Source organism: Coregonus clupeaformis, chromosome 10, assembly GCF_020615455.1.
Source record: "Coregonus clupeaformis isolate EN_2021a chromosome 10, ASM2061545v1, whole genome shotgun sequence".
Taxonomy (NCBI): domain Eukaryota; kingdom Metazoa; phylum Chordata; class Actinopteri; order Salmoniformes; family Salmonidae; genus Coregonus; species Coregonus clupeaformis.
In genome coordinates this window covers 49,322,332-49,347,478 of record NC_059201.1, presented here as the reverse complement: position 1 = coordinate 49,347,478, position 25,147 = coordinate 49,322,332, and the positions used below count along the sequence as shown (strand labels likewise).

Genomic DNA, 25,147 nt, shown 5'->3' with positions numbered 1-25,147 from the left:
CAGTGTTTCTTTGGCCACAGTGGGTCTATATTTAAATACAAAAAAATACACAGTTAAATTTTTTTCCTCTCAAGCAGAGGATAAAAGGGTCCCATATATAACTCCACAGCATCCTGTCCAAAAGGGCTTGCCCTCTCCAGCCACTTGGCACGCGGCTGATGCTATTCTAATTGCTTCCTTCCCGAACTAACAATACATTATCGCCTCCCCAAACTCCACAAAAGGTTATGCCAACGCAGTCACGGTCCACCAAACAAACATAACAAAAGGGCCATTGAGGCTTCAGTTTCTTAATGAGAGTACACTATATAGCATCGTGGGTGAGTCAGGGAGGCCCACGGGCAATTAGTGGAGCCTACTTGACTCCATCAGAAAGATATGAGAATGTTCATTGGCCATGATTCTGCAGCCATGTGAAGCTCTAACCAGGATTACTCATGTTACTACATAATGAGAAACTGGGAGAGAATGGGCTTCTCCACTCACTTTGATGAGATCGGGGCTGAATGCCTTTCTGTGTTCTCAGTCAAAATGATGACCATTAGCCTATATTTGTATGGCTACCTCATTAAGTTTCCTTTGCATATCTGTAATGGCATGCACTGGGAGTAAGCTGACCATTTTAATCCGACAGTGACACATGGCATATGTCTGCAAAATCTCCAATTCACATTAGCATGCTTCCATATTTTGTAAGTAGAAAATAAGATGCATTATTGTGCAGTCTGCATGCCTTTTGCCTGCTGCACACACACACTCACTGCCCCGGTTATCTTTTGGGTGTCATCTGCCTTCTTTCATTACCAATGCTTTTCTAACTCCCCGGGTGAGAGGTCAACGTCCCTCTAGCTGTCCCACCCCCACCCCTCAGAGAGTCTTTCACACATCTCCAGATATCACATAAAGTTAACAACTGAGCGAGAGCCAATCCAGAGTCAATCTAATTTGGAGGAGGGAAAACAGAGTGTGTTGTTTGTGCGGTTTTGTCAAGTCAGGCGGTGGCTTTTCTGGCCTACAACCAACCGCTGAATTTTGGTTCATCACAGACAACACATTGACCTTTCTCCAGTGGCCTGACCACAGTCCGCTGCTTCTTCTCCGCAAAATAGGGTGAATCAGTTCTGACGATATTGCAAGTTTTGTTTGGTCTTTCTAGCATGACAATCTAGTGACTAGTATGTCAAAATAGTAATGACTGAGGGCAGAGGAACTCGGTCGTACTCTGAACAAGCAGAATTGGTTAATGTGGCAAAATCTCCTCCGATTCAAGAGTGAGAAAAATGTCCTCTGGATTTCCTGTGGATTTGGGAGTAATAGGCTTTTCCTGGCACTTCCTACCTTTGAGAATTATTTGTTACTTTGCGTCATAGTGATTTTTATAATTTTCACACTGGCTAGCTTTGTTTGACCAGAGATCCCGAGGAGAGAAGCAAGCTTGACTCCAAGCTTGAGTCTTGCCAGTAAGCAACTCATTCAACACCTTACTTTTATGGGCCAAGAAATACAAGACAGTCAGACTCTAGAAATTGCCTCTTCATATTTTTCACTGCGCTCATTTCTCTACCACAGAGTTATCCTACACTGGCAAAAGCTATTACCTTTTCCAAATCTTTCGTCTCAATACGAACCAACGGACTGGCACAACAAGTAGGCCAAGGATCTCATAGGGCCAAGATCAGCGAGTTAAATCACAAAGTTCAATGAAAAAGGACATTTCCACTTGATTTAACAAACATAAAACAAGAAGGTAGATACATTTTGAAATACATTGACTTGATGAGAGGGTGCAGTTGATGTGATGAAAACCATTTCCTCAAGCTTGGGGTTAAGATCAGCAATTTTTCCATTATGAGCCAGAGGAGAAATCAAAAGAGCCATCGCTCAAGTCAGTGAGACTAGTAGTAACGTGAGACACGTAGTAACAAGTCTCAAATGAGACCACGGATTGTCGATGGACTTCTGCTATCTAGGACATGCGGTTGTGGGACTGTAACGAAAATTTGTGGAGCGCAGTCGATAGGAAGCGGATTGACTGTTGAAACTCAATGGGGGAGGTTCAGGGTCATCAACCAAATAGTATTTCAATTATTGGTTACCGTTGATAAGCATTGATATTGACTACTGTTGAGTCTTCACCTTCAGTGATAAACAATTTTACAGACAAAGTCAACAACAAAGCCCACATCAATGGTAAATACAATATCACCAATGAGGCCTTGTCAGCATTCAGCATGTCAACATTCATCGTTCAAGTGAAGATTCAATAAAATGCTAAATGTGGTGGCGTTCTTTCTTCTTGATAACAGCCAAGACTTCTGACTCAAACCCATTGGTGTCAGTTCAGCTATAACCAACCAGCCCTCTAAGTACAAAAGAGATACATGGAACTTTCTGGATCCAACAGATAGTTGTGTGCAGAGACTTTGAGACCCAGACTTTAAGACCCATACATGCACGGGCAGCAAAATAAAAACACTAATTGTATCGCAGTCCCCAGAGATCTGTGTGTTTGTGTGCATGACGAGTGTTTTTATTTTCAAACCACTGCTTTTTGGGTTAACCCCTAAATCTGTGGAATGTGCTCAGCCCAAACTGTCAATGTGTGTGCTTGGATAATACAAAAAGAAAACATGGGTTCTTTCTTGTTCTTATCTTATAGGTGCAAAGGAAGACATACATATACACACACACACACACACACACACACGTGTGGAACACTTTGATGAATGTCACAGACCAAAACTGTCTATTAAAACGCTGTGATTTTGCAAGACATATGCATTGAGTGAGTGTGTGTGTGTGTGGTTTAAGTATGAGCGTGTGTGACGTCTGTGGGTCCAGATACAGTCTCTCTGCTACCAGAATTCCCTCCAGCTGGATCTCATTAGGCCAGCTGTGCTGAACACATCCGATTCTGATCCCATATGCCGTGTGTGTGTGCCCCCTTCTAGGCATATATAATCCAGGGAATAAGGAATTCAACCTTCATAGAAAATAAAGCTTCAGGGCGAGTTGGACTTTCTTGTAGGAAATAAATAATTCACTCTTCTATTTCTGCTAGTGTAGTAACTCGGGCATGTAAGTAAAGTAAAACTACAAATACACCATGTTTCCCTGTGAACATAACCAAAACCAATTACAACACATTCTCAGAGTGAATCCATCTGATAAACAGTTTAGACCAGAGAAGTAACTGAAGTCATACTTACTGGGTCCCAGAGAGCTACACCTACTCTCAGGAACACCTAGTGTAAGTAACTTTGGACCGTAGCTTAACGTGTGTGAGAAACTAACTTTAGTGTAAATCATGCAGTGATGAGCATTTTAATAGGATTTGGCCCCTAGTGCTTGTGTAAGAGTTTGGTTTTCATTAGTTGGGAAGCTATGACACGAACGATAAACATATCACACTAATAAAGATAAACCATGACAATGTGTGTTACACAACGCTTTCCAGCCATCAGTCATTGTACCAAAACATAACCAACATGACTTGACAAGACAGTGGTGGCTGGGTGACGAACCATGACTGAACTCTATTAGCAAGCGGTCCACCTAAGAAAAGTGAAAACAATGGAGTCCTCCCCCCCTTCATTCAGTCAAGTTGAGCTGGTCCATTGGAAACGCCTCACCTCTTTCAAACTTCCAAATCAAACCCTGTGCTAAAGAACACACACACACACATTTTAAATGAAAATAAAAAAAAAGTGTGTTCGACATTTTAAAAAACAAAAATTGACAGGCATAGGGTTATATACGCCATACCCATCTTCCCCAGGGAGGGTGGTTTTGTCGACGGGATCTGTGAATACCTTCTGGCCTTGGAATTGCCTGGCCTGGCCTGTTGACATTTTTATGGATGGAATGTTATTGGCCGCTGCCTGAGATAGCCTCCACTGTCTCCAGCTGAGCAATGGCAGCTATCTGCCAATAGAACTGAGGAGGCGGCTGAGGAGACTGCCAAGCCACCAAACAACAACAAAGCCACTGACTTATCAGCAGCTTCCCACAGGTTGGCCCAGCCAGCGCCGACACCTCAGGCTATTCCATGCCAATGCCTTGACTCGAGAACAGAGAGGACAATAGAGAAAAACAAAACAGAAGAAGAGAAGAGAAAGGGCGATAGAGATAGGGGGGGTTGGTACTCAGGACGAGGGAGACAAAGGTAGGCAAGTTCAAGGATAGTAGGCTACACACCCTACTTGCTATGTCAGGCAGTAGGCCTACATTACAGTATCTAAAACTTTAGTGTAGCAGACAGTAAATTAACTCCTTGTTCCGACCAATTTAGAACTCGAGCAACTGACTTGCATTTTACACCCTTCACACCCATTTAACGTGTGGAGATTTCGTTTAAACGGTTGTGTGATCCATGGTCGATATTGTGTTACTATCATACAGTAGAATAAGAGTGTTGTGTGCAGTCCAATACCCCCCCCCAACACACACACACACTTTGCACCACCTCTTAGGACAGGGCAGAGGACTGCAAATTACACAAAACCACTAGTGGGGTGATGTGAGGGGTTTCATCTCCTCCAACCTCCAGCCCAACCCCTCCAGGTCCCTCCATAACACGGTCATGTAGAAACAGAGGCCCAGTTCACCCCCCAGATTAGGCCATTGGGGTGGAGCAGGCGGTTGGAAACACTTACTGTATTCTCAGTAAGCAAAAAAAAAAAAAAAAGCCTTAAGCCCTCCACTAACAATATGTAGAGAGTGAGTTATTTATGAAGCTGCCTGGAGGTTCTGCTGTGGTGTAGTGGACGTACAGGGCCGTAGTCTGCTGTTAGCCATGCATGCCAAGTTACCCAACGAATTACAACCAACACACGTCGAACCCTACCCCGCCACACACATACTGTTTAGCGTATATGCAAGAGGCCCTTGCCGATTGAGGGTTATGAACACGCATTTGTTTTCGCATTGAGAGAAACGTTTGACAAAGATCTGTCACTACAATACAGTAAGCCTATAGGTATCAGAGATAGGCCTCGATTATGGTGTGGTGTAAAGGGAGTGGGACACAAGTTTCCAGAGACATGATACAGTGTGATACAGGTGAAATGTTCCCTAATCCAAAACATAATCACAAGAGATGAAGGACCCATGGTTACTCTACAAATATTGTCAGCTCTCAGCTCTAGGCCTATAGTACATTTGTTTGCCTACCAGAGAAACCTTGAAAGCTGTTCAAATACAGTGAGAAACAATGTTGCATACCATATTTTATAACACTAAATCATTTATCTTACAACTGTAGTAACGTAAAAGGCTATTCTCCCTCACACACACACACACGGCTGTGACAGTCATGGAATTTTGGATGACGGTAATTGGCCAGCCAAATGACCGCAGTCACCGTAATAACGGTTTGAATAGCAACATAAATATTTATTTTTTATGCACATTTTCTCCTCTCCTCTCCTCCTGACTGCATGTGCTGGAATTCAAGTGAATTATGTCTTAATGGGACGACTGGCAGCCTTGTGTACCCATAGAGGGTTGCCAGTTGACGCATGATGCCTCCTGGCGGCCATGTTGGAAGACCATCGCATCAATTCTTTCGACAACAACAGCTGAGTGGCTACACCAAGCTGCATGATAACGACGGTGCCTAAAACTAGTTGATCCATAACCACAGTCCATTTCTGTGCAGTATTTGACTGCTCTAACAAGGCAGGAACGATAACAGGGATTTAAAATATACAGTGGGGAGAACAAGTATTTGATACACTGCCGATTTTGCAGGTTTTCCTACTTACAAAGCATGTAGAGGTCTGTCATTTTTATCATAGGTACACTTCAACTGTGAGAGACGGAATCTAAAACAAAAATCCAGAAAATCACATTGTATGATTTTTAAGTAATTAATTTGCATTTTATTGCATGACATAAGTATTTGATCACCTACCAACCAGTAAGAATTCCAGCTCTCACAGACCTGTTTTTTCTTTAAGAAGCCCTCCTGTTCTCCACTCATTACCTGTATTAACTGCACCTGTTTGAACTCGTTACCTGTATAAAAGACACCTGTCCACACACTCAAACAGACTCCAACCTCTCCACAATGGCCAAGACCAGATTCCGTCTCTCACAGTTGATGTGTACCTATGATAAAAATTACAGACCTCTACATGCTTTGTAAGTAGGAAAACCTGCAAAATCGGCAGTGTATCAAATACTTGTTCTCCCCACTGTATGTATGTATGTATGTATGTATGTATGTATGTATGTATGTATGCATGTGTGTGTATATATATATATATCTCAAAAAAATAAAGGGAACACTTAAACAACACAATGTAACTCCAAGTCAATCACACTTCTGTGAAATCAAACTGTCCACTTAGGAAGCAACACTGATTGACAATACATTTCACATGCTGTTGTGCAAATGGAATAGACAACAGGTGGAAATTATAGGCAATTAGCAAGACACCCCCAATAAAGGACTGGTTTTGCAGGTGGTGACAACAGACCACTTCTCAGTTCCTATGCTTCCTGGCTGATGTTTTGGTCACTTTTGAATGCTGGCGGTGCTTTCACTCTAGTGGTAGCATGAGACGGAGTCTACAACCCACACAAGTGGCTCAGGTAGTGCAGCTCATCCAGGATGGCACATCAATGCGAGCTGTGGCAAGAAGGTTTGCTGTGTCTGTCAGCGTAGTGTCCAGATCATGGAGGCGCTACCAGGAGACAGGCCAGTACATCAGGAGACGTGGAGGAGGCCGTAGGAGGGCAACAACTCAGCAGCAGGACTGCTACCTCCGCCTTTGTGCAAGGAGGTGCAGGAGGAGCACTGCCAGAGCCCTGCAAAATGACCTCCAGCAGGCCACAAATGTGCATGTGTCTGCTCAAACGGTCAGAAACAGACTCCATGAGGGTGGTATGAGGGCCCGACGTCCACAGGTGGGGGTTGTGCTTACAGCCCAACACCGTGCAGGACGTTTGGCATTTGCCAGAGAACACCAAGATTGGCAAATTCGCCACTGGCGCCCTGTGCTCTTCCCAGATGAAAGCAGGTTCACACTGAGCACGTGACAGAGTCTGGAGACGCCGTGGAGAACGTTCTGCTGCCTGCAACATCCTCCAGCATGACCGGTTTGGCGGTGGGTCAGTCATGGTGTGGGGTGGCATTTCTTTGGGGGGCCGCACAGCCCTCCATGTGCTTGCCAGAGGTAGCCTGACTGCCATTAGGTACCGAGATGAGATCCTCAGACCCCTTGTGAGACCATATGCTGGTGCGGTTGGCCCTGGGTTCCTCCTAATGCAAGACAATGCTAGACCTCATGTGGCTGGAGTGTGTCAGCAGTTCCTGCAAGAGGAAGGCATTGATGCTATGGACTGGCCCGCCCGTACCCCAGACCTGAATCCAATCGAGCACATCTGGGACATCATGTCTCGCTCCATCCACCAACGCCACGTTGCACCACAGACTGTTCAGGAGTTGGCGGATGCTTTAGTCCAGGTCTGGGAGGAGATACCTAAGGAGACCATCCGCCACCTCATCAGGAGCATGCCCAGGCGTTGTAGGGAGGTCATACAGGCACGTGGAGGCCACACACACTACTGAGCCTCATTGACTTGTTTTAAGGACATTACATCAAAGTTGGATCAGCCTGTAGTGTGGTCCACTTTAATATTGAGGGTGACTCCAAATCCAGACCTCCATGGGTTGATCAATTTGATTTCCATTGATAATTTTTGTGTGATTTTGTTGTCAGCACATTCAACTATGTAAAGAAAAAAGTATTTAATAAGATTTCATTCATTCAGATCTAGGATGTGTTATTTTAGTGTTCCCTTTATTTTTTTGAGCAGTGTATTTTACAGGTTCCCCGCAATCATACAACACCAACGAGATAAGACTCAAGAACTGTCAGAAAAGCTTAGAAACCTTTTTTCCCGTCAAGACCTGAACCCACTGGTTTTCTGATCGATTTTGAGTTTAGCTTAGCTGTTATGCTAACCAGGTGTTAACAACAAGACTAAGTTAGCCCACATTAGTTCGCTAGATAGCTTGTAGTCTAACTATTAGCAAGTCTCTTACGTAGGCGGCACGCGAGTTTCATGTTTTGGGGAAGCAATTTTTTCACCATAAAATGCACCTTTATAACAAAGGATTGCATGCATCTATCATTGCATTTGCAGACTAATGTAAGCCTACTATCCCTAATGTGATGAGTAGATTGGATAGTGATAATTTAGGCTATTAATAAGCGTGTAGTGGCATAGCCTTATAGGCTATTTCAGAGATGTTTCGTTCCTTTACACGGGAAAAATGTGGCCTTTGATAAACATTTCACGAAATTCTACTACACTTTATATGACTGGAGACATTAGCAGAATCATTTTAATATGACGGTAGCCTAGCCCTACTCTGCTTACACTGATAACAGATCAATAAAAACAACCTTGTCTTGAACGCAACCATGTAATCTCGGCCTATGAAAAGGGGTCATGGCTAGAAGGGATCCAGTTGTCAAATTAACTTCAAAAGTTCCTAACCTTAACCTAAAATTCTCCTAACCTGCTACAAAAAGTCAAATCTGACGTTAATTTCACCAAAGCTGGATCCCTTCTAGCCATAACCATGAAAAGGGGAGACACAAATTGTACAATATGACATCCATTTAGCCTGAAAACTCCAGTGGCACTGACCCAATGATAATTTGTTGAACTTTATTCATAAGAGGGAAAATGTATGGACATTAGAGCATAGGACAAAGGCCTCAATGGGATAGGACAACCTGATGTGTTGACTATTGGTTGTTCCAGAACCAACAATAGATTTCATCTTTATATAATACTAAAACACCCGAATGAATTAAACACAACCAAACAAGCATGAGCCCTGATGGTAAAGGTGACCTGAAGTGATATTCTAACATCAGGTGTGCTTCTCATTTGTTTGTGTACTGTAGGTTCACCAGCTGACCTCTATCAAGTCACCCATGTCGATTGGACTCCACTGTGAAGATGAGCAATGCTGCAGCAGCATCAGTTTCTCCTTCACTACATTGTCCTTTTCCAGATATGAAAGGAGGCATCCCTCAGTAATACAAGATGGTTGTCATATGCTGTGCTTTGGTCAATCTGAATGATTCTGTTGTGACACTTGAGTAAAGAGCACCTTCACCTTGTCATGACAAAAGTGCCCCATTAAACCGTATGTATTTGGAACATGTAAAATACTATTATTTATGATATTGTAACCATACCGTACCTCAATAATATGCTTTATTGTTGTATTGGTGAAATGAAAAGTATTTTGTGTCGTCATCTCTGCTTTGCCCCATTGAACACAATGTACTTATAACTAACTATTCTTTCTTTTACAATTTAAACACATTTAGCATAGACAATGTAATTGTTGTGGTAGTCTTAGGCAAACCATCTTCATTATCACAGTGGCACCTCCAAGTGCCACTCAGACCTTCTGGGAGAAAGGTATCTGGCATTGAACTTGGTAGTAGTAGTTGTATGTTTTAAGCTAAGGATCCCATCATCTCCTGCTTCCAGACATTTCACCACCTAGGGTTGAATTTGCACTAAACAATTTCATGTCAGCACAAGGCATGTACAAAATCTAGTATAATGATTAGTCTCAAATACATCGTCTACTGGTATCGTTTTAAAATTGAGAACATATAGCTCAACAATATGTAAATAATGTGGGAGTTAAGCTATTCTCTCCTTCAGATGCAAAATGTCAAGGGATGCATTGCAAATACCCATAAGACAAATGCCATCATACTGTAGGCCATTGGTTCCCAACCCAAGAGTACCCCCAACAGTACACATATTTATTATAGCCCCAGACAAGCAGACCTGATTCAACTTGTCAACTAATCATCAGGCCCTCTGAGTTGAATCAGGTTTGTTTGTCCGGGCTACAACAAAAATGTGTGTTGTTGGGGGTACTCAACGACTGGAGTTGGGAACCACTGCTGTAGGCCTATGGCTGCATTGGTTTTGCCTGCCATTATCAGCTGCAAAATGGGTTCACATGGCTGATATTCTGAAAAAAAGAGTGAAAATCAAATACAACTAATTGGAGAGCTTACAATTGAACAATAAAGTAGTGTTCAGTTCAGAATACAACAGAGAAACACAGACAAATTAGAGAGATTCCCTTCCCCTCTATTGCAGGATTGTGATCTATCAACATTGACACTAGTTCATCTTTAATAGTTTTAAGTTAACAATTAAAACAAGTTTAAAACACTTCACTTCAAAATAATCAACACTATTTAATATAATTTCATAGTGTACAAGTAAGCTAACTCATTTGGAAAAGGTTAGACATCTTAGTAACAAGTAGGCTATTATTACTAAAGCATAATTTCAGGTGAACAAAAAAAAGTCCATACCAGAGGTTGCCAACCTTCCTCCACTGATCCCTGATAGCACACTAATCACAGCAATAGCACACTTAATTATCAACTAATTAGGTTTGATAAATTGAATTCGGTGTGTTAGTGCTGGGCTGGAACAGAAGCCTGCACACTCAGCAGGGTTGGCCTGCTCTAGTTGTAATAGGTTTACACATTCTGTGTGACTTTTAAACTGTATTTTTGTTAACAAAATTTGCTAACATAGGTACACATATAATCCATGGTATGAAAAGTATGATGTACCCTTATTCTCTTGGGGCATTCATTGGGACCTCTATCTGCAGACAGGGTTTCACAGCTCTCTGTATCTGAGTACATAAAAGATCACAAAGAAACAGGCTGCATTATACTCAAATTAGACAGCACTGAATATTATGTTGCTATATCTCTGTCCTCAGTTTCTCGTTGGGGACAGGAACTGGAGAATATTTTCATAATGTCCTCCCTCAAAGTTACCTGCCCTATCCAGAGAAGCCTACTCACCGTTCTCTGACAGCTGGAACTGCTAACTAATCCTTTCACCCTCTTCCATGGCTGTTTTGCTAGCTATTGTGCCTTGAGAAAGTATTCATTCTTATTCCACATTTTATTGTGTTACAGCCTATATTCTAAAATGGATGAAATTGATTTCTCACACACCTACACATAATACCCCATAATGACAGTGAAAACATGTTTTTAGCAATTTTAGCCAATTTATTTCAAATGAAATACAGAAATACCTAATTTACATAAGTATTCACACCCCTGAGTCAATTCTTTGCAGAAGCACCTTTGGCAGCGATTACAGCTGTGAGTCTTTCTGGGTAAATTTCTAAGAGCTTTCCACACCTGGGTTGTGCAACATTTGCCCATTATTCTTTTAAAAATTCTTTAAGCTCTGTGAAATTGGTTGTTGATCATTGCTACACATCCATTTTCAGGTCTTGCCATAGATTTAAGTAGATTTAAGTCAAAACTGTAACTCAGGGACATTCACTATCTTCTTGGTAAGCAACGCCAGTGTGTCAGGTTATTGTCCTGCTGAAAGGTGAATTAATCTCCCAGTGTCTGGTGGAACGCAGACTGAACCAGATTTTCCTCTAGGATTTTCCCTGTGCTTAGCTCCATTCCGTTTCTTTTTTATCCTGAAAAACTCTCAAGTCCTTAACGATTACAAGCATACCCATAATGACGCAGCCACCACTATGCTTGAAAAAGTGAATTACTTTGCCACATTTTTTGCAGAATTACTTTAGTGCCTTGTTGCAAACAAGATCCATGTTTTGTAATATTTGTATTCTGTACAGGCTTCCTTCTTTTCACTCTGTCAATTAGGTTAGTATTGTGGCGTTACTACAATGTTGATCCAGCCTTAGTTTTCCCCTATCACAGCCATTAAACTCTGTAACTGTTTTAAAGTCACCATTGGCCTCATGGTGAAATCTCTGAGCGGTTTCCTTCCTCTCCAGCAACTGAGTTAGGAAGGACGCCTGTATCTTTGTAGTGACTGGGTGTATTGATACACCATCAAAAGTGTAATTAACAACTTCACCATGCTCAAAGGGATATTCATGGTCTGCTTTTTTTTTACCCATCTACCAATAAGTGCCCTTCTTTGCAAGGCATTGGAAAACCTCCCTGGTCTTTGTGGTTGAATATGTGCTTGAAATTCACTGCTTGACTGAGGGACCATACAGATAATTGTATGTGTGGGGTACAGAGATTATGTAGTCATTCAAAAATCATGCTAAACAGTATTATTGCACACAGAGTGAGTCCATGCAACTTATTATGTGACTTGTTAAGCAAATACTTACTCCTGAACTTATTTAGGCTTGCCATAAAAAAGGGGTTGACTACTTATTGACTGAATATATTTTGGCTTTTCATTTTTAATAAATGTGTAACAATTTAAAAAAACATAATTCCACTGACATTATGGGGTATTGGGTGTAGGCCAGTTACAAAACAATTTTAACGTAATACATTTTAAATTCAGGCAGTAACACAACAAAATGTGGAAAAGGTAAAGGGGTGTGAATACTTTCTGAAGGCACTGTACTTAGCTACAAATCCATTTCGAGTTACAACGGTAAATACGTCAAGCTAGCCAACTAATGATCCATTGTTTATCATTTTACTTGAATAGATTCTCCCACTGCCTCCGTTTTCTGGGTCCTTAGAAAAACAAAATAATGGGTAATCTTCACAAAGTTTCCAGTGGTAGCAAAACGCAGCCAGCCATGTGGATGATTGGAGGAGTTCCAACAGACTGTCTCTGGTCTTCCAACATGGGGCCTGGTGTGGTTGCTAGGTGATTTGTGACGCAACTGCAAGCCCTCTATAGGAGCAAAGCGGGAAGTAAAATATGTGCTGTGATTTGTTGATTAAACTCAACTGACATTACAAAAAATACATTCCATTGCATGAGCCACATCAGTTAACAGAACATTCTACATTAACATGGAAATTATTGCATCACAATACCAGGCAGCCATTGTGAGTGTACCCATGAGTTTACCAGTCAAATTGCCAGGGTGAGGTTCCAAGCCCGTTCTATTCATTCTATGTCTATGTGTGCTGCTGCTGCATTGTGGGGTGGTGCCTAGGCAACAAAGACTAGTTTTCTTGTTTCAGCAAGGAGCATCACAGTTTCATCACGTTGTTAAGAGTCCATGTTACGACCGAAACGGACTCAACCTCACGAATGTCCAGCTTCAGTCAGCTGTTTTTCAGTGTGTTTTTTTAAAACAGTTATGATGGTTATTTTCATGACAGTCTTCATCCATAACTGTCGGTTACACAGTTATAATATTAGTAATTGTGCCAGCCCCCCCACCCCCCAGACTAGGGAATGCTAAAAAGAGAGGCCATGTTCTCACAGCCAGAGATCGTTCCCTTAACAGTGTACGTCCTAGCTTAGCTTAGCAACAAGTGGCAAAAGGTTGCTAGGAAACACCTTGCTCTCTGGGAGCGGGGGCACACGCATACACATATACACTTCAATGTATTAACTGGAGCTTTGTATTAAACTCCTGATGTGTTGAAAAAAATCCAGCGTGGAGGAAAGCCCCTGTCAGCAAAGTAACATGTCTTTAGAGAGATGACACTCAACCTTTCACCTTTGACCGTTTAGAAGTGTGAACTTGCAGGAAATGTCATGGGGAGGTGAGGGTTGGGGAGGGGGGGCACATGCAGGCTGTGAATGTCCCACCCCTAGCACCCCATCATCACGGCATGTATGGTGGGGTGTGGGTTTAAGGGTGACTGCTCCAGCTTTGGCAGTCGTCTTGAGAAAAAGGGTGTTTCTGGGGAAACAGAGTGCTCCCCATTTTCCAAGGACTCCATAGTTCCTACTTAGCAACGGCCAGAAGCGTCGGTATTCCGAACACCGCTTTTCACACAGCCTGCCTATCGGCCTGCCAAAACCACACAGGAACACAAAAACCTGGCGAATGTCACCATAACAGATGCCCCGTGTATTGTTTTCAGGGAGTCAAAAGCCACAGAAAAACCCCTGATGTTATTGAGATGATTTTCTGTTTCAAGAGCAGTTTAATATCCGAGTGAATAGCCACCTGTCAAGCTTTGGCAAAAAACTAGAGGTGAACTGATGCCGAAGAAAACTAAAAACTCTCAGAACTTTTCAAGCTTCAAAGTTCTGACTTTTGGAGAAGTTCTGCCCTAGTTTTTGGGTCGGGTTCCAGATGGTGGACACTCCCCCTCTACCACACCCACTTACCTACCTATCCCTCGGCGGAGGACTCAAGTCTGCAGCCAGTCAACACCAGCTGTTCTCCCAAAGACAGACAGACACACAGTTCAGACAGACAGAGCAAAGCAACACGAATCCTCCCTTCTTTCACATCCCTCCCCCCATCCTACCGCATCCAGACCTATACCTCACCCCCCTCCATCCCTTCCCTCCATCCCTTCCCTCCGCCCCAGTTCCCCCTCTTGTTGGCTGGCCTTTTCAACCTTCGCCAACAAAAGAAACAAAAGGAGCCAGTGCAGAGAGAGAAAGGGTAGAGAGAGACCAGGCCACCCTTTCAGATAAGTATTGGGACTGCAAAGGCCAAGCACAGCAATAAACTCTACACACGCACATACCTGTAGACACATGTACACAAAGTACGCACATGTGTGTGAATGCAAACTCATGCTGCAAACACAGACCCACAGTGCTAACACACACCATTTCACGAGGACACACATTACCCCTGACTTCTGAAAACATGCAAATACACAAATATGGCCTGCACAAAATATGCACACAAACTTGAGGGCAGACACACACACCTTTAGTGAGCACATCAACATTATTTTGACTACAGCCTGACAAACTGCAGATTATGTACCATTCTACATGTTGCCTCCAAAGGAATGCCGTTTGCAGTGCACAAGACAGATGCCAATTAGTTGTGCGTGTGTGTTTGTGTCTGTTCCCCTGTCTCCAGTTCTCCCTCTTCACCTGCCTCAGGTGGGGGTCTCATCTTCTCATAATCATCCGAGGCTTTGACAAAGACCTCCTCAGCCATGTCATACTATACCATCTCACCACAAGGGCTTCATTCTCTAAGAGGCTGCTTGAACTTGTGAGAGTGAGAATGTGGAAGAGAGTGAGACAGCGAAATATAGGATATGGGAAATGGACACATTCAGTAGGAAGAGAAAGAGTGACGCAAAAAAAGAGATGACGAGAAGGAACGAATAAGAGAGCGACAACACCCCACGCAACCAAAAACAACAACCCAGGAACTGCTTTGCTCTTTTCCCCCAGCCTGTGCTGTGAACCACCCCCCCCCCCACACCACTACCACACACATCCTTACCGTTTTCTCTGTATGCAGGGGTGAGAAATGCATTTAGGCATGCAGAGGTAGTGTAAATATAGTAGAACGCTAAGATCCATCATGCAGATCGAAATTGAATAACTAGGCAGGCCTTCACAATATGTCGACCCGCCCTACCATGTGCTAAACTGGAGGAAGACAACGTTCGTGTTACGGAATTTGAACATGGATTCAGATAGACACACACTAACCAACTCCATTCATGAGGGAGCTCACACGCATATACCATTTATACTCGTACGCTGCATTCGGTGGAAGCATGCAGCGTGCCCTTCTGAGTTAATAATTCACACTCCGATAGGGCACTTCAGTTGTGCTTCAAAGGAATGCCGATACTGCACTGTGCGTAGTTTTCATAGTTTGCATATGATCTAGGTCTCTATTTACATATTTGAATAATGAACAGGCTTTCCAGTCTAATTAAACCCTATGAGAGTTAAGACTAAAGTCAAGTTTTTGAAAAAATTATCACAGAAGTTTTAACATACATCCATGGGGTTAGGCTACTGATTAGAATCAAGGGCATGTCTGGAGGGTGTGGGTAACATGTTAAATGGGGCCTCTTGAGCAGTGTTTACCCTTGTGCATCTGAATTTGATTAAATTAACTGACTAAAGGCGTTAGCATGCTTCAGTTCGGCTGGCGCCTAGCCAGCCTCCCTTAAAAGACCTTCGCTTGAAAAACAAGAAAAAGTGTAAAAATAGTGCTTTTGTCCATTTTGAGACGCCATAGCCAGTATACACTTCCTCAAAATAGTCAGAATTAATCTAAGACATGTCCAAGAAATCTGTCATTAATTTTAACGTTTTTTCCAAGGAGATCTTAGTCGCGCGATTTTACGTCTAACTAAGATGTTTGGTGCAGTATCTCTCAATGAAAAAATTTGCATGAAAACAAGTCGTCTCGTTAAATGACAAAGACTTTATTGAAGAATCCCTACTCTTGACCAATCACCTGACTAACGGGCGTAGACTTCGGCTACGAACTTCAGCTTTCCTCCCGAAGAAAATGTGTGTGTCCGAAGTCCAAAACGAACAAAAACGTCACATAATGTCGTCACGATATTTGCAAGAACTCTTCTGAACTGTTTCGGCTGGGAAGCATGCGGACACCTTAAGAAGTAACAGCAAAATAAAACTAGCAGAGTATCATAGCAGAATAACTTGGCACCCTTGCACTGTTTCTATGGCCTGAACCACAGCCAAATAATGAATAAAGATGGGAATTAAGATTAAGCCTAGATCAAGTTAAGTTTTATTAGTCGTATGGGATACACATGGTATACACCGTCCAATGAAATGCTTACTTGCAGGTTTCTTCTCGACAACAATAAGAAATAATAAAAAGATAAGAATACGAACATAAAGTAACTGGCTCAGTATAATAGAATACAATTTTTAGCATAAGTGTAATACAGGAAGGCACTATTTTTTTGTCCAATATTTACATGTGTTTTGGGGAAGGGAGGATTGGGGGGCAAGTGTTTAATGGGAACTACCATTTTATTTATGTTATTTCTCCACACATTACATACAATAATCTATAATGATACGTTCACTGTGATGTAATAGAGCAGGAAGCCTGTTGTCTTCGGTTATTCCCAGAACCTTATCTGCTACCAAAAAAAATGCAGCCTTTGATTGATATCTAGAGATAGATCGTCGGATAGCTGCCATCTAGCAAGATCCAAAGATCTCAAATGGTTGAAATAGTCAGTCTGGCACTGGGTATCTGATTCTGAAACCCACCCCACCCCCTCTTTTAGGGGGATTGTGCTTTGTGCCACCAGTATATTCTTCTTAATCTTTTTGCATCTGTTGGCTTGCAAAGCCCCATTAAAAGACCAGACCATTCTGATAAAGGTTGAGTTAATGCCCACTGACATAATTAAATAGGGTATTTAATCTGGCCATGGTTGTTGAGGGGCAAGACCACTTTAAAGCAAGTGTAGCCTTCACGAATCGTGTAAGGCTGGCTATCCTTCCCAACAAGTTGTATTTCCATCCATGTTAAACAGATTTGCTCCAGGGCAATTCCACGATAAAGGAATTACGCTAAGACTCCAATTTTTTCTCTTTAAAATGTATGCCAAACAAGTTTACCAACATTGACTACTTTGAACAATTTATAAAGTAAAATTAACATTTACTGGAAAAACTGTGCAGATACGAAGTTTGGTAACAGAATTACGGTAAAGTCTCCCTCAGTTTTATTATGTTAACAAACTTTGGATCTGCACAGTTCTTCCTGTAAATGTGTTTTTGTAAAAGTTTCAGTGGAAATAGTCAAAGGTAGTCCTTGTCCAGAGTTATTTTGTTTGTTAAACTGGTGTACATTTTAAAGTGAAAAATCGGAATCTCAGCATAATTCCGTTACCATGAAATTGCCCTCCAGTCTTGGATGGATAAGGGGCTTTACCATATCTAAGAGGGGAACCACACCAGAGCAATTATCCTCCAAAACCAGTCAGTAGGCGACCATCCAGCCAGCTCGTTGCAAGCAGTGGCCTTCTTTCCCTCATTGCAGGGTTAGCGTTATCAACACATTGGCCTATTCCGGTAACCCAAAGCCGTTTCAACTGTTCAGGGCTGTGATTCTGTGCCTCCGTATCATCACAGGATATGGCACTTTGTGGTGACACCTCTGGCCTGACTGAGTGTGCTGCCGCAAGACATCATTTAATCAACAACACCACTGATGATCTACTGCCATCGCCACCCAGTCGCAGTTTATCCAATCTCCCCGTCCTTGATATCTCCCCACCTGTTAATTGCCAGGCCGGCAAGATAAGTCACAAAGAATGCTAAACAAGACAAATCACGAAAGCGTCTAGCCCGCCTACTTGCCTTTGCTGGGGATGACTTGACAAAAGGACGGACAGACTGAAGGACTGAGGTGCACTAGTTTGAGGGAGTAGGACTGATGAAAGGTGGTGACACCACATGTTCATGCTAGCCCGTACAGCTGCCAGCCATGGAGAACAAGGGGGGCCAACACCCATCCCCCTTCAGTCTTTGACACTAACAGTTACATGGTGTCTGAGGTCACACTAGCACCATTTACTGGCAGAGAGGTGAGGAGTGCTCTGCCCAATTGGGTCATTATCACTGGAGCCCTCTCTTTCACAGAAGTCTGTTAAGTATCGATGCCCTTTTAACTCAGCTGGAGGCAATTAGTGTAGTCAGTCATGCATATTATACCACTGTGGTTTAATCTCATAAAATAATCCACCTTCAGTAGCATATACATCACCACCCATATTGAATATATTCAGAACATGGAAGTGAGGTTATGGTAATGGCAGTTGTAAGGGCATTAATGTACAATTCATATCATTATTTTTCTTTGAGCAGCAAGCCAAACTGGTGAGGGCCTAAATTGCAATGGAATAATATGAACATAATCAACAGTCATTGAAATTACAATATCAATTCCACTAAAACAATTCCCTGTGAATAAGGTTAAAATGGGAGATAATCAAATTCCTCAGCCCTCATCTGTAGGACCTGGATGATACCAGTATCACGATACATATCATAGAAAGGAAACAAAACACAAGGTGAATTTAAAATGTGGAAACAAACATCATTGTGTCATCCAGTCACATTGATTTATTTTCCAAGCTATAGCAAACAATATTTTACATACAGCAAGTTTTAAAAGGACCAATATTGCGATACTGGTATCGTCACAGCCCTACTCACCTGGCACCCTTCCAAAATTGCATTTCTGGCTCAGGTAATGACAGGTCAAATCTCCAAAGGTAAAACGGTGAACAAATAATGGTACCATTTATACATGGAGTCAAGGGTCATTTTACAAGTCAAGACTGATCTGTCTTGTCTTGTCGGACTCTGTCCAGGTCCAGTGCAAAATGGTGCCGGCCAGCTTCCACATGTCTGCATACAACGACACTCTCATTCGCAAAGAAAACTTGCCACATATTTGAGCCTTGGTAACTGCTTTCTTTGTGACTGATACACACTCAGTAAAAATCAGTCCCAATTAGCCACAATCATGAACAGCAGTGCTGTTCAGCAACCTCCTACAACAGTGGCCAGCTTGAACTGTTTATTTGAGCTTCCACAGCCAAGGGACATAATTGGCAGCTTTCTCTCCTCTGTTTAAAGGTAACTTCCCTTTTATATATTTATGACTGGAGACAAATTTAGCCGTCCATAAGCTAATGCCCTGTTAGTCTTTTGATCTCCATGCTGCCGAAATACAGCCATAAATGTCTCAAAAACTTTTAATAATCTACCCAAAACAAAAAAAAGTGATGCTTTATAGAGAAATGGATTGTGCTAAATACTTATCTAGTCTTTGTAGCCTATCAAGGGGGTTTAGGCCAAACCGTTAATAACCAAAAATGACAGCTGTGTATGCCGTGCAGCCTAAGACAAAAATAGCGCACACAAAAATGACAATCTGCGGATGAGCGTAAAAACAAACCGAGTGGATGCTGTTTTTTTTGGGCAGCCACGGCCAAAAACAAATCAGGAAAAATGCAATAACAAAAATGACGAGGAATGACCCAGTTATTAGATGCCAGGTCCGACCAAGACTACGAAGCAAATCCAATGGGCAATCAACATCAAGATGGGATATTCCAAGTGGTTTCTGTGCTTATGGTGTTGCGATAACTTAATCTGTCACTTAAATTACAAGGCTATGATCTTAAAAAGAAGAGCAGTTGGCTAGCATTTGAGGAAAAGGTCACGCAGTCACTCTCACTGATGGCTCTTCTGCCATGGATGACACTGTTGGATTGGTGAATATCAACACAAATAAAAATTACGTGATAGAAAACATCATGACCTGGACTTGAACTTTTACCTTCTAATAACTGTCCCAGATAGAGTAATTCAACACACAATACTTCAAATAATTACAGTTTACCATTAGATTTGGCTTCACATGCCTTTCTTGACAAGAAACGTTCTCCCATCTGAAGAACCTTCTCACAACCGGTTAATTATTTAGAGTCTAAGACGTTGGGGGAGGGGGGTGCTAAGCTGACATATGGAATTGTTTTAAGATGGTCATACAATGGATCATTGTGGTCCTCTGTAGCTCAGCTGGTAGAGCACGGCGCTTGTAACGCCAAGGTAGTGGGTTCGATCCCCGGGACCACCCATACACAAAAATGTATGCACGCATGACTAAGTCGCTTTGGATAAAAGCGTCTGCTAAATGGCATATTATATTATTATAATCATTTAGCTATTAGATTTTAGGACCTCTTTAGGTATCAAAAAATAATGTATTTGATAAAGTATTGATTTTGACCTTTACTATTTTGGCCATAGAAATGCATTGAATAACACTCATAAATGGCAAAAAGGACAGTAAAAAAATCTATCATAAGAAACAAGGTTTTGAAGTGTCTGTCCTAAATCTAGGAGATTTTTTTTAAAACTCAGGAAATATAAATATATACAGTACCAGTCAAAAGTTTGGACACACCTACTCATTCAAGGGTTTTTCTTTATTTTTACTATTTTCTACATTGTAGAATATGAAGACATCAAAACTATGAAATAACACATATGGAATCATGTAGTAACCAAAAAAGTGTTAAACAAATCAAAATATATTTTAGATTCTTCAAAGTAGCCACCCTTTGCCTTGATGACAGCTTTGCACACTCTTGGCATCATCTCAACCAGCTTCACCTGGAATGCTTTTCCTACAGTCTTGAAGGAGTTCCCACATATGCTGAGCACTTGTTGGCTGCTTTTCCTTCACTCTGCGATCCAACCCATCTCAAACCATCTCAATTGGGTTGAGGTCGGGTGATTGTGGAGGCCAGGTCATCTGATCTCTCCTTCTTGGTCAAATAGCCCTTACACAGCCTGGAGGTGTGTTGTGTCATTGTCCTGTTGAAAAACAAATGATACTCCCACTAAACGCAAACCAGATGGGATGGCGTATCGCTGCAGAATGCTGTGGTAGCCATGCTGGTTAAGTGTGCTTTCAATTCTAAATAAATCACGGACAGTGTCACCAGCAAAGCACCCCCACACCATCACACCTCCTCCTCCATGCTTCACGGTGGGAACCACAAATGTGGAGATCATTCACCTACTCTGCATCTCACAGACACAGCGGTTGGAACCAAAAATCTCAAATTTGAACTCATCAGACCAAAGGACAGATTTCCACCTGTCTAATGTCCATTGCTCGTTTTTCTTGGCCCAAGCAAGTCTCTTCTTCTTAGTGTCCTTTAGTAGTGGTATCTTTCCAGCAATTCGACTATGAAGGCCTGATTCACGCAGTCCCCTCTGAACAGTTGATGTTGAGATGTGTCTGTTGCTTGAACTCTGTGAAGCATTTATTTGGGCTGCAATTTCTGAGGCTGGTAACTCTACTAAACTTATCCTCTGCAGCAGAGGTAACTCTGGGTCTTCCTTTCCTGTGGCGGTCCTCATGACTACCCCATGAAGCTGGTTGAGATGATGCCAAGAGTGTGCAAAGCTGTCATTAAGACAAAGGGTGGCTACTTTGAAGAATCTAAAATCTATTTTGATTTGTTTAACACTTTTTTGGTTCCTACATGATTCAATGTGTTATTTCATAGTTTTGATGTCTTCACTATTATTCTACTATGTAGAAACTAGTAAAAAATTAAGAAAAACACTTGCATGAGTAGGTGTTTCCAAACGTTTGACTGGTACTGTTATTATGGGAGTGGATTGTGTGTGGGTGTTTGTGGAGAGAGGGGGTGCATGACTGTAGCTCAGCTTGTGACATCTTCCATAGAACTGCATCTGTCAAGACACAAACTGGGGTGCAAATGGTGGAACATATCAAACATGTGAATTTGTTAGGGATCAATTTGTCAAAGAGCTGAATAGGCATGAAGTCCATTCTTGCGATCTCTTGAAGAGGAATTCTTAATGTGCATCTTCAACATAGAACATACATACCCATGAAACTTAGAAACCAGATATTGATATTAAGTATTTTCAATACACTAAATGCCACCGGAAAAGTAATGTAAAGACTGCAACGTAAAGCAACGACGCCTGCCGGAGAGAGACAAAACGGGCTGTAAAAACAGAACAAGCAGTCCTACTCCAATAACCCACCGCCCGCTGTGGTTTAATGAACTGAATGTCGGGGGGCCCCCAGATAGCATATGAACATGTCATAAGAAATGGAAAAATGTGTAGAATTGCAGGAAATTAACTTTAACGGTCGACTTTGGGCATGAAAAACGGTCCAACTCCTCCTCTTTCTCAATTTTTAAACAGAAATTGGGTGTGCCTTTGATGGTTCATCGACGTGTCATTCTGGTAATGCACGCTGCGACCGATGTAGCTAGTTTGTTAGCTAAGCTAGCCACTTGTAGCTAGACAGTAACTCCCCCAGTATGTGTTGACTTCATTTTACACTATTTGTTTTTGGACGGAAGCTGTTGAGATCAGTAACAAATGGCACTTCTGTAGCCAAATACCTTATTCATTTAAAAAAAGTAATCATTAAATGACCTGGTATGATGTTGTATTAATCAGTTTTACAGTTTAAAACTTATTTTTGCATTTTTGCCGAAAGTCAAACTTTAATGTAACTGTCCAAAGTTTCCAGATTTCTATGAAATATTACCTATAATTAACAGGAGTGAAATAGTATTCCTTCCAACATATTTGAATTAGGTATGCTAAAAAGCAGCTTTTCTGTGTTGGAATGGCGTAGGTGTACCCCAACAACAGAATGGTGTGGGCTTATACCGGTCATTAAAAATATGAATGTGAGTAGACCGCTGATTGGCCAGCTCCTCCTCCTCAGGAGGATGACATCAACCCCTGTGAGGAAATAGCAAGCATTTTTTAAACGGTCTGTTCGAGATACAAGTTTGATGTAGAGTTTTTTAAGTGTTTTTTTTCTCCAAATTATGCTTTGGCCACAATTACGAGTTTAGGATGATTCAACAATATTATTTTGGTATGAGTTAACAGAATATGACGTTTTTAAAGTGAGATTTTCACTGGACAGATACTTTAAAACTGAAACATGTAGCTGAAAATTAGCTTTAAAACTGTGAAATGTTCTCTCATCCTCATTGCAAAATGTGAAGAATAGCATGAGATGAGCTATAAAAGCATATTTTTCTCTCTGCCCCATGACAAAGTGTAGCATTGCAGGAAATTCGTTTTAAAACTACAACATTTTCTCTGAGATTTATGACTAAATTTGTAGAATAGCATTATAAAACTGCACATTTGTTTCTCTGCCCCATGGCAAAATGTGGTGAAATGCAGGAAGTTAGCTGTTTTCCTTTAAAAATATAAATCTGTTATCCCAATAAAATTCTACTTATCCTTCCACTGTTTTCTAAATAACTCTCCATATACCCCTCAAGAGAGGCATAATAAGTTGTGTCAAACTGTGTAAAATTGCAGGAAACGCGTTTTAAAATGTCCCAAAAAATAACTCAGTGGAAGGACCCCAGGACACCCAGTCTATAGTTCGTCCCCACCAATATCTACACCACAATTTCGCCCTTGCACAGACTCCCGATGTTGTTTTGGAAAGCTAACCTATAGTGTGGTCAAGTTTATCACACCATATAGCCTAATGAAAAGACAATTGATTTGTAATAGAGATAGTAGCCTTCGTATTACCGAAGTGTATTTACACATTCAAAACTAGGACTTATTTTACATGGCAAAACTGGACTCCATACATTAACTATTGGCTTTCAACGTTAAGATAGTAGTACCACACTATTCGTACTACCAACTATTTTCATATTGCTAAAAAAACATGTACGTAACTGATAATATAACACTTGAAATGTCTATATTTGTACAACATTTTTGAGTGCAATGTTTACTGTTAATTTCTAGTCGTTTTTGGTTGATGTTGTTAAATTTGTTTCTTCTCACTTTTGTTTGTTTATTTAACTTGCTTTGGCAATGTAAACATATTTCCCGTGCCAATAAAAGCCGTATGAATTGAATAGTAACATTGGCCACAATCAGCATTCAACTTGCACTAGACTCCACGTATTTAGGAGATAACCCCAATTTGCAGGAACTATGGACGACGTTTCTGAGAAACAGGGTTTTGCAAGCCTCAAAAGTAGGTTTTCGCAGTAACAGTAAGCTTAGACCTCATACACTCACCTTAAATTCAGATAAATGAGGTTTATTCCACGACCCGCCGTTTCGTTCTGGATACAAGGCAAGTGAGTTCAGTGCCGTCAGGGGCAAGCTTATCCAATTTGTCAGCAACTTGTGCTTTTAAATCCAGGCAAATCACAACGGTTCCCAGGGGTCAGGATAACGCAAATTCAATTTTCGTTCAAACTTGCGTTTGGTTGGTATTAGTTTTCTGCTGGTTTAAGATTGTTTCACGAGATCAAACAACCTTCAGCTTTAGTAAAGTCTGCAATGTTCCATGTACATTTCCCGGCTTAAAACCAACTCGTGCGCGATCTTATTGTTATAGCTTTTTTCTCATGTTGCACTGTGCACTTTCTACGATTACCACATGTAAGCCTGCCCGGCGAATAGTGGCGAGAATGGATAGATTACCTCACGACAGCCCCAGATACGCCAGCCCCCGATATGCGTAATGTTTTAAAGGGGCTTGGCCACACCGACTGCTGAAATGCCCTGGTGACTGGCGGGCCCCTCCTGGCCAACCAATTTGGTTATCTAAACGGGGCAATCTGCAGTTCAAACAACAACAAAAACGAGACCCCGCCACTGATTTGGTAAACAGCTCAGGGATGGAGCTGGAGAAATGTAACCACTCTCAAATTCATTGACAGAGCTATGGATGCAAGGACTGATCATCCAAGAGATCAACATTTGAGGCTATACAGTGTTTGTTTACCATTAGCCTACATTGTTTAAAAAAGCTTATATTTTGGGTTCTGATGGGATGGGGTATGACATTTGA

General features: G+C 41.7%; 1 protein-coding gene across 1 annotated transcript in view; it reads right to left on the bottom strand.

Annotated features, from left to right (window-relative positions):
* The window catches only part of LOC123491623 (plexin-B1-like), a 113,104-nt gene extending 88,238 nt beyond the window's left edge, over nt 1-24,866 (bottom strand). Inside the window, exon 1 of the mRNA XM_045223063.1 lies at nt 24,367-24,866. The gene's annotated coding sequence lies outside the window, so the exon portion shown is untranslated. The remainder of the gene's footprint in view (nt 1-24,366) is intronic.
* Between the last annotated feature and the right edge of the window lie 281 nt (nt 24,867-25,147).